Raw genomic sequence first — 10,480 nt, 5'->3', positions numbered from 1 at the left:
CTAACTAAATGTTTCTCTTACTTAAATTTGTTATTATTATTTAAAAGTGTATGCGAGTATTTTGCTGGTAATGGTGAACTAGTGAGCGATTTGTACTACTTACACACACATACATACATACTAAACTGTTTAAATTTTTTATTGCTAATCAATGCGCTATGTAATTTACTTGTATTTATAATTTTGTTTAATTTTACTCGATTCAAAGACAGTTAGTAGTTATCAATTTGCTGATGCGCGACCTAAAATATAACAAATATAAAAATGTATAGCAAAAAATGTAGTTTGGAAAAGCTTCACACCTGATAATAATTCTAAGTGACGCAATTAATAAAATTTTACTGTCAAATAATTTGTATCCTTTAAATACGTACACTTGTGTTCACGTAATTAAGTCACTCCAACTTTTTACATTATCCATTTCAATGCTTAAGGTGGGAGCCTAGTTTATAAGGTAAAAAAAATGATTTTTTTTTTTTTCGTTTTTAGCGATTCTTAATATGTTTCAGAATATTCACACAAAATTACAGAGCCTAATTCTCAATATTTCCGTAGATACAAAGCCAAAGGTAGGCGAGCGTTAGGTAGTTACGCTGTGACCGGACAGCTATAGTACAAACTTTATCTTCTTTTCTCGACTTTTCATTTTTATGATTTCTTTTAATTGGCGTACATGAATGAAAAAAAAACTAATGAACCTTTTGAAATGAATCATAGCTTGTTCCCTTCAGTATTAAATTCTCTTCTATTTGAACTAACAAAATAGATTAAAAAAAAATTTCAAGATTTTTATACCAAGTTGAAGTGAGTTTTTTTTTTGTAGAAAGGCATTTTTTTCTTTAAAACCTCCAAAAAGTTGAAATTTTGGAATTTCTCTCAGTTTTCTTAGTTCATCTGGAATAAAAAATCATGATAATTAGAAATCCATTTGAATTTTTTGCTTTAGATAATAATTACTAGCTGTGTCTTGTACGCCTGTTGGAAACTCCAGCGTTGCAGCGCTCTACTAATTTCTATGTTAAACATTTTTTTTCAACCTTTTTTTTAACCAGTACAAAATTTTTTTATACTTTTTAAATGTTCACTAAAAGATAGAAAGAACTTTGCAGTGCTAAATTACTTTTTTCCTTAAAAAAAAAAAATCGCAAAGAGATGCAGTTTTTAGACCTCATAAACCAGGCTCCCCCCTTAACGCACCAAAGCCGCCAACTGAGCGGCACGACACTTTTTGTTAGTGAGCCCAGCGCCGCCTGGATGCGGGAAAAGCCATTTTAGTATTTTTATCACTCTTCTTGCGGTATTACAAGGTTGTTGAATAAGTTTTGCGGTTCGTTAAAAAAAAACCCAGTTTTATGGTTTGAAAAATACTTTTTATTATTCAGTGTAGTCTCCGTGAACGTCAATACACTGGTTCCAATGAGGTTCCAATTTATGGTATGAATTCCATCCTTGCTGCCTACGGCTACGGCAAAATGAAGAAAACGTTTTTTTCTTATAGCGGTCGCCCTCGGCAGGCAATGGCAAACCTCCGAGTGTGTTTCTGCCATGAAAAAGCTCCTCATGAAAAATATCTGCCGGTCGGAGTCGGCTTGAAATTGTAAGTCCCTACATTTGTGGAACAACAACAAGGCGCACGCCACGAAGAGAAAAAGGAGCTCGGCCAAACATATAAGTACAGGTATCCCTTGTATAACGCGGTCTTATACAACGCGGTTTCGATATAACGCGATTTGGAAAAATTAGGTTTCAGTACAACGCGAAATTTAGGCTTATATAATGCGAAGGGGAAAATACATAATTATAAAATCTGGTAACACTAATTTGCGTACCACATATTTATAATATGTAATGTATTTTTAATGTAAACCGAGAATTACCCTTTTTTGCCTTAGATAGATAGAATAGATATTAATCTAGCACCTTATTACGAAATTGAAAAGGAGCTTAAAAAAACCACCCACCAAAAACTGATAACAGATTTTGCAATTATAAAACCAGTAGAAGAACCACAAGGTCCCACAACTAGTTTCTTATCCAATAGCGAAAACTATGTTGAAGAAATATCTTCTGATGAAGCTATTGCTCCCCCAAAACGCCCACGTGCAAAGATCTTTGAAGACAGTGAAACAGATTAATTACAATATGAAGTTTGAAGAATAACAATAAAGTTTTTAATAAACCTTTAATTTGTTTTAGTTTGATTTTAAATTTTTTGTTTTGTGTTTTTAATTGTATTATAAAGTCTGAACTTTAGTATTGAGTTGAAATAGATGTGCATCTGTTATTTTGTATGTATTTTATTTAAAAAAAACCTATTGGAACATAACCCCCAAATTTATATGAAAACTATGTTTTAGATAACGCGGAATTACATAACGCGCAATTCTTCTGGAACGTAACTATCGCGTTATACGAGGGATACCTGTATATATAAATATACAGGGTGCACCATCTTTTATGTCGGTATGAAAACATTGAATAACTTTGAAAAAAAACAACTGATTTGTATAAGTGAGGTATTTTTATTTGGTTTGTTTATTTATAATTTATTAAAACTATTTTTTTTTAATAAAATATCAATCAACTGGCCACCTTTATTAGCAATCATAAACTTGCTTTTTTTTTTGCGTTTGTCATCACCTTGTCAAGCATTTCGGGTTTTATAGCGTCGATTTCGGCACGAATGTTTGCCTTAAGCTGATCAATAGGCTGCGGCTTGTTGGCGTAAACCTTACTTTTCAGATAACCCCGCAAAAAGAAGTCAGGGGGGGTTAAGCCAGGTGATCTGTGGGGCTAGTCGATGTCGCCTCTTTTTGACACTAAACGTCCCGAGAATTTTCGTTGCAGAAATGCAATTGTTGCATTCGCAGTGTGGCATGGCGCACCGTCTTGTTGAAACCAGTAACCGTCTAAACCCGTCTCACGCATTTGCGGCAGACATAATGCGCCAACATCCATCGATATCGGTTTCCATCGACCGTTTCGTTTTCGCGGTAAAAATATGGCCCAATGATGGTTTTGGCACAAATGCCGGTCCAAACAGTTGATCTCCGATCCCGCAATGGCGTTTCATGGATCTCGTGTGGATTCTCAGTTCCCAAATGCGGCAATTTTGTTTATTGAGAGGTTAAAATGTGCCTCGTCAGTCATTAAAATTTGCTTCCAAAAATTGGGTTCAGTGTCAACCATTCGAGCAACTGTTTTGCCGTATTCCAAGCGACGTGAATGGCCTGTCGGCAATATTCTTTGTGTCAATTGCACTTTATACGGAAAAAAATTTAAATAATCCTTCAAAATGCGCCGCATTGTGGTTTCACTGACGCCAAAATGCTGAGTGCGACGACTATACGACGACAGAATGACTATTTTCGATGTATAGCGTCACTATTTCAGCGCGTTGTTTCGGTGTAAAGCGATCCATGGTTGAAATTGTACTGAATTGACGTATCGAAAACATGTATGTTGAAGTCGATCGGTTGGTAAATGACAAAGTTATTCAGCGTTTACATACCGACATACATGATGGCGCACCCTGTATATATCCCTGAAGTGAGAATCTACAAAATACGTGTGTACATCTGTTATGACCTGATCATTTGATAAAAAACGCTTTCCGCGCATGAATTATTTAAGGTCTGGAAACAAGTGGAAGTCGCTAGGGGCTACATCTGGGGAATACGGTGGATGTTCCAACAAATCGTACTTTAATTCATGGATTTTGTCCATTGTCAAGTTGCTTTTGTGACACGGTGCATTGTTCTGATAGAAAATAATTTTTTTTCTTCTCCAAACCGGGTCTTTTTTCACGAATTTTTTCCTTCAGTTGATCTAAAAGGTTACGCTTATATTTAGAATTTTTTGTTTTACTAGTTTGCAAGTAGCAAAGTAATGCTAATACCTTCTTTGCCTATTCCTGGACACGAACTCGTTGCGGAACCAGGTTTACACCACTATTTAGCCTCTTGTTTTTGATTTAGGATCATGGTGATAGACCCAAGTCTCATCCACAGTGATGAATCACCGCACAAAACACACTTTTTCCTTTCGAAAACGCGCTAAATGTTACTGAGAAAGTCGCATTTGGATGTGGTTTTGTTGAGTTCCATTGTTGGCGAGTGCGGCATCCATTGTGTACACAGTTTTTTGAAACCCAGTACTTTAAAATACTGCTTACACTGCCCAATGAGGTGCCCAGGGCTTCTACTATATCTTTTTCAGTCACTCGACGATTTTCCAATACGATATCCTGTATATTTTCTAGGATTTCTCGTGATGTTGCTGTTCTTAAAGTGGATCGTCTTCAAGCTTCTACGACCAGGTTTAAATTCAGCAACCCATCTTTCTACTGCACTAATTGAATCGAACTGCATTGATGGCGAAAAGTCCTTATACACTTTCAACATTCGTTCATAAATTTCCTTTGCTTTAAAAGCTTTTAAACCTTCCAAAATAAAAAATTCAATCTATGCACGATTCTTGATTTTTTTCATTGTGGAAAATACTGTGACACGTCGATAAACAAAGAATGAATGATTGAAATGAAACTTAAAAAAAAAAACAAAAAAAAAAGACTACGCTCTCTCGTATCGAACCGCAAAACTTATTCAGCATCCTAGTATATTCCAAATAATACTTTAAGCATTCTTCCGAGTCAAGTTAATTTAGTTCCCTCATTTTAATTACGCTGCGACATCTTTTGCCGTTTTGCCTTCTTCAAGGATGACCAAATTCTGAATAAGGCTTGCAACGACTCGATAAAAAGCACCACATTATTCACAGTGGAACTATAAAATATTGCGCAGAATGCTCGTGTCGAAAAGTTCCTTGTATGTAGAAGGCGAGAAGCGATATTTTTAATCTCAGCCCAGGGATACCTACCGGAAAGTACTTCGACGAGTCTCATATCCTTAAATAACATAAAATTTAAATCTGTTTGTTATTCTCTTAAGGTTATTACTAACTTCACGGCCGTGAATTTTTTGGGCAAGCAACCTGCTTTGGGCACACCGTGAAATGTTGCTAGCAACATTCATCGCGAAATGAGAAGAAACGTCAAATTTATGAGCAACGCCCCAGAATCAATTGGTAAATTTTGGTAAGAAAAGTGTTTTGAAAGTAATCCACATATACTCGCATATTTGCACACAAAAATGTTACACTCTTTGCGAAAATGTTTTGCCTAAAAATCCTCGGAGTACTCACTTGCAAACGAACTTTCAATTTTCGCTCAATTTTTAATGCTCCCTTTTAAAAAGGTGTGAAAAAATGTTGCTTGCATGTTGCGTGGTGTTTTCACGGCGTGAACTGAGTGCTACTTTGCCGTGAAATACATACGAAATTTCACGCAAATTTCACGACAATGCGTTTTGTATGATTGTTGCATTTTTTGTCCAATTTGTTGGATTTTGACAGCCATTTCACGTGCAGCGCGAACTTAGTACTATGATTTACGCTGAAATACTTATATTTAAGCAAAATTTCGCTAAGGGGTGATCAATTGAGAGGTATTGGACTTTAAATTGAAATAAAATCATCAAAATTTGAATTGATTGAGCAAATTTTATTATTTTTGTGTAGAACCAATCCTGAACTTTTTTTTTTTAAGATAACCCATTTCAAATGTCCGTAAACAGTTATTTTGAATGAGTCGCGACTCGCTGGTGAACTTCGATTGGCATCTCGTGAATAACTTTAGTAATGTTGGCTCACAATGCCTTTATCGAAGCTGGTTTAACCGCAAAGCATTTAGACTTTACATACCCTCACAAATAAAAGTCCAAAGTTGTGATGTCACACGATCGTGGGGGTCAATCACTTGGCCCGAGGCGAGAGATAAATTGCTCACCGAAACGACGGCGCTGTAAATCCATAGTTTCACGGTCTGTATGGCAAGCAGCGCCGTTTTGTTGCAACCAAATGTTGTTGAGATCACGAACTTCAATTTCAGGCATCCGGCATTAAAAAATCGACTATCACAACGCGTTAGCGTTCGCCATTCACTGTCACATTGGCGCTAGTCTCGTCTTGGAGCAAATATGGACTGATGATTCCTCCAGCCCATAGGCCGCACCAAACTGTTGTTTTCATTGGATGTTCTTGAATGGCATCGAGTTGCCCTTCAGCCCAAATAAGACAACTTTGCTTATTGACATAGCCATTATACCAAAAGTGGGGCTCATCGCTGAACAAAATTCGGATTTACGGCGAGTTTTCCAAGAGCCTGACGACTGAAATTGTGATGCTTTGGACGATCGGTCGGCCTCAAATCTTGGACTAGCTTATACGTTTTCAAACTAAGATCGCCCAAGTAATGCCATAAGATATGCCAAGTTGTTGGGATCGGCGCCAAATCGATTCTTGCGGGTTTTCGGTAAAACTCTCATTTACAGCAGCAAGATATTCTTCACTTCGAGCCGTACCTGGTCTAATTAGCTTAGTATCATACAATAATATAAAATTATACTCAATTTTGCAGATGGTTTGCCGAATAGTACGTTCGGTAGGAAGGTTATGTACATCATAAGTTGGCCTGAGCGCGCAATGATCCGTTCACGGAGCGCCGATTTTCGTACTACAATTGTACTATTTGTAAACGTTGTTGAGGCGTAAGTCTTTCCATGATGAAATGTCAATGAATACTGGAAAAAATTATATATTTAGTTTGAGAGTGATCTGTCAAAAATACCCTATTGGAAAAAGTACCTCCACTCTGACCACCCTTTATATTTTATATACTTTTAAAAAATACATTGAGTACATAGTTACGTTTCTTTTAGTATGAACAATAATGGCTCTCTGGTGGGAATTAAACTTAAAATACTTCCGCAACCTCAAGGCTTAATCAGAATCTTTGAAAAAATTCGGGGCATACAGTTTTATAGCCCATCAAATTTTAGTAAGTTAAAAAGTATAAGTTTGAAGTCGTTAAAAATTTAAACTTTTCTTCCATATAACGCGTATGAATAATCGAAGTCCTTTCTTTGGAAGTTGAAAATGTTGTGAACAATTTTTGAAATCTGTTAAATGTTTGTGAATTTTGTACAAAGTTTGGAACTTTGATTTATATTTTTTTTTATTGTAATATATATACAGTGCACTTTCTATGAAAAATTAACGAACATCAATGAAAAAATATTAAAAATATTGTAAGCAGCTAAAGTGACTTATTTATATGGGCGCAGGTGTACATGAAATGTGGAGCAAATGCGACCAAAACAGGCTCAAAAAGCGTTTGTATGTATAAAATGGCGAGTATCGTAGCGACAAATAGAGCAAATAAAGAGTGCCTCATGCGGCTTATCCACAAGACTTACAATTTACTTTACTTTATCACCTATTTTTTGCTTTTTTTATTCACGCAACACCTCTTGCGGAGCAATAGTATTATTTCGTGTGAAAATGCAAAAAATTCTCTGTAAATGGTTTCACTTTAAAATACAAGTAAATTATTTCTGGAGAGATTTAGGGTAAGACTCCGTCAGAAAATATGAGATTTGCAAGTGGTCTTTCGATTTCTTTGAAACTTTGGGAAATATTAGTTCTAGGTAAGATACATTCGAGCCTAAAAGGATTTTGAAAAATTTTCAAAATTGAGTCATCTACGCCATGTTGAAAATGGGGACCGTGTTTTTTTCAAAAATCAATATTTCTTGAACCGTTGGATGGATTTCAATGCAATTTACAGACAATATAGAAACAAATAAGTAGTTTAAATTAGTATTATGTTAAAAAAAAAATTTCGAAATTTTGACCAAAAAAAAGTCAAAAAAAATTTTTGAATCAATTTTTAGTTGATTTGGCCAGTTTAGTTTCCACTAAAATCGCAATATCTCGAGAACTACTATAGACACCATAAAATTTTTTTTTCAAAATAAAGGTTAAATCATAAGGAATCGTTACGTGTATAACAGAAAATCTAAAAAACTGGCCAAATCAACTAAAAATTGATTCAAAAAATTTTTTTGACTTTTTTTTGGTCAAAATTTCGAAATTTTTTTTTTAACATAATACTAATTTAAACTACTTATTTGTTTCTATATTGTCTGTAAATTGCATTGAAATCCATCCAACGGTTCAAGAAATATTGATTTTTGAAAAAAACACGGTCCCGATTTTCAACATGGCGTAGATGACTCAATTTTGAAAATTTTTCAAAATCCTTTTAGGCTCGAATGTATCTTACCTAGAACTAATATTTCCCAAAGTTTCAAAGAAATCGAAAGACCACTTGCAAATCTCATATTTTCTGACGGAGTCTTACCCTTTAGACAAATTGCCTGAGAAAAATGCGTTTTAACAATGCATTGGGTTGGGGGAATAAGCTCGTGGCGCTTTTACCGAAGACTTTTATTTAAATAAAAAACAATAATTATATCTATAAGTTAATCAACTATATTCGCCTTTACTGTTTACAGCCTCTTCCCACCTCTCGACCAATTTGTTGATGCCGTTCCGACAAAAAATCACCTGGTCTGGTGTCAAAGAAGTTCTTGAACCAGTTTTTAAGGACATCTTTGTTATCGAAGGTAACGCCATTCATATGGGAGTGGAAAATATGTTAATCGGTCGGTGTAAGGTCCGGAGAATACGGTGGCTGCTGAAGGATGCCCCATTCGAGCTCTTGAAGTGCGGTTTTGACGATTTGTGAAGGAGTATGGTTTAACCCTGTCGATCAGGTCTTTTGAGTCGAATAACCTCATTCACGCGGTGTAGTTGGGCAATGCAGAGCTCATTGTTGAGCGTGGTATCCTTTTCGAGCATTTCCCAGTGCACCATTCCCTCCCATTCCTTCCCAGCCCCACCAAACACATATCATGATCTTCTTTGGATGAAAATTCGGCTTGACACTCGGCTTTGGCGTATCTCCTGGAGCTACCCACTTCTTTCTTTGCTTCATATTGATTGATGTATAGGCACAATTTTTAATCTCCCGAGACAATTCGGTAGGAAAAGCGCTGTTTATGACCGCGTTTTGCTCGATGGCGGGCGAGATGCTGAAAGCAATTGGAAAGCGATGGCGACTCTCTTTGTTCGTTGAGGCTCGCAATCTTTCGGTAAATCCCGTTGAATGAAGATGATTGAAAATTGTTTTATTGTATAATCGCAGTTAATTTTTTCCAACAATTCTCAACTGGTTTGGCGACTGGTCCTTCTTCAAAAGTGATTTGAGACGTTCTTCATCGAATTCAGAAGATCTTCCGCTGCGGGACGTGTCATCGACGTCAAATGCACCATTTTAGAACTTTGCAAACCATTTTTGTGCTGTAGACTCGCATGTGACGCCATACACGTCGCAATGTCCCGGTCTGCTTCGGCAGCTTTTTGATCTCGATGAAAAGCAAAGAAGAGCAGGCGTCGAAAATGTTAATTTTTGCTTCGAATAAATACTTTGTCAAAGAGCATACAAATCGTCGTAAAGTAAAATAAAAATATAAAAACGGTGCGAATTTATTCCCCAACCTGGAATAAATGTGTCTTTACGATTGCTGCATGCCCGTTTGGGCTCTCCAGTTCTCGATTAAGTCTCGCTGTTGCCGCTCACGTAATAAGGCACTTTTGAAGCTGTTGTTTACCCAACAGAAAGGTTCAAGACCAATGAAAGGAGTGTTTGCACCTTTTTTCGCTAAAGTGTCCGCAATTTCATTCCCTTCTTGCCGCTCATGTCCCGTCATCCATATCAGAGTAAAAAATTTTCTTGATGCTAAAGATTCGAGAATTTTTAAAACATTCCCAGACCAACCTTAATTGGAATGAGGAGCTATCTAGCGATTTTAGAGCAGCTTGACTGTTTGAGAGAATGTTGATATTGGTACCACGCGTGCCTCTACGAAGACATTCTCTGGGGCAAATAGCTCTAAAGTGGGGACCTCCGCCGGAAGTCGTTTTTACTATTGAAATTGCCTTCTTGAAGTGTGGTCCTTCAATTCCAGCCCCGACACTGCCGTCTTCCATTTTGGATCCATCAGTAAATCACACCACTGCGCCCTGTTTTGAAAATATTTCATTATTTCTCCACACTGAGCGATCACTGGTGACCATCTTGTAATTCTTGGAGAATTCTAGTTTTCCTTCCATCTTGCCACATATCGCCAGGCACGGAGAGTTCAGAAGTGAACCCAGAATTCTTATATGCCCTGTAAGATTGCCTTCTTTATGATGAAATGGATTAGGAAGCCTTAGGACTTCACTAGCTGCCGCCCGTTTGGCTACAAGGTGGAGCGGAATGAGTTCAATGACCATTCCTAAAGCCGTTGTGGGGCAAGTTCGCATCGCTTCCATTGGACAAACGTGCTATGGACGGATTAAGGGGTAGGGGTAGTCAGAGGCCCGAAAAAATGATGATTTTCACGAATTTTTTTTTGCTACTTAATTAATTTATTTAACAAAAATAAAAACATAGCATAAAAACATCATGTTTTAACTTGACTTCACCAAAACTTCAAAAAAAAAAAAATTAATAATTGCAAAAGTTATCGCTGTT

The sequence above is a fragment of the Anastrepha ludens genome, chromosome 4 (assembly GCF_028408465.1).
Source record: "Anastrepha ludens isolate Willacy chromosome 4, idAnaLude1.1, whole genome shotgun sequence".
Lineage (NCBI taxonomy): Eukaryota > Metazoa > Arthropoda > Insecta > Diptera > Tephritidae > Anastrepha > Anastrepha ludens.
The sequence above is the reverse complement of the archived record's forward strand: the minus strand, read 5'-3'. Positions refer to the sequence as shown.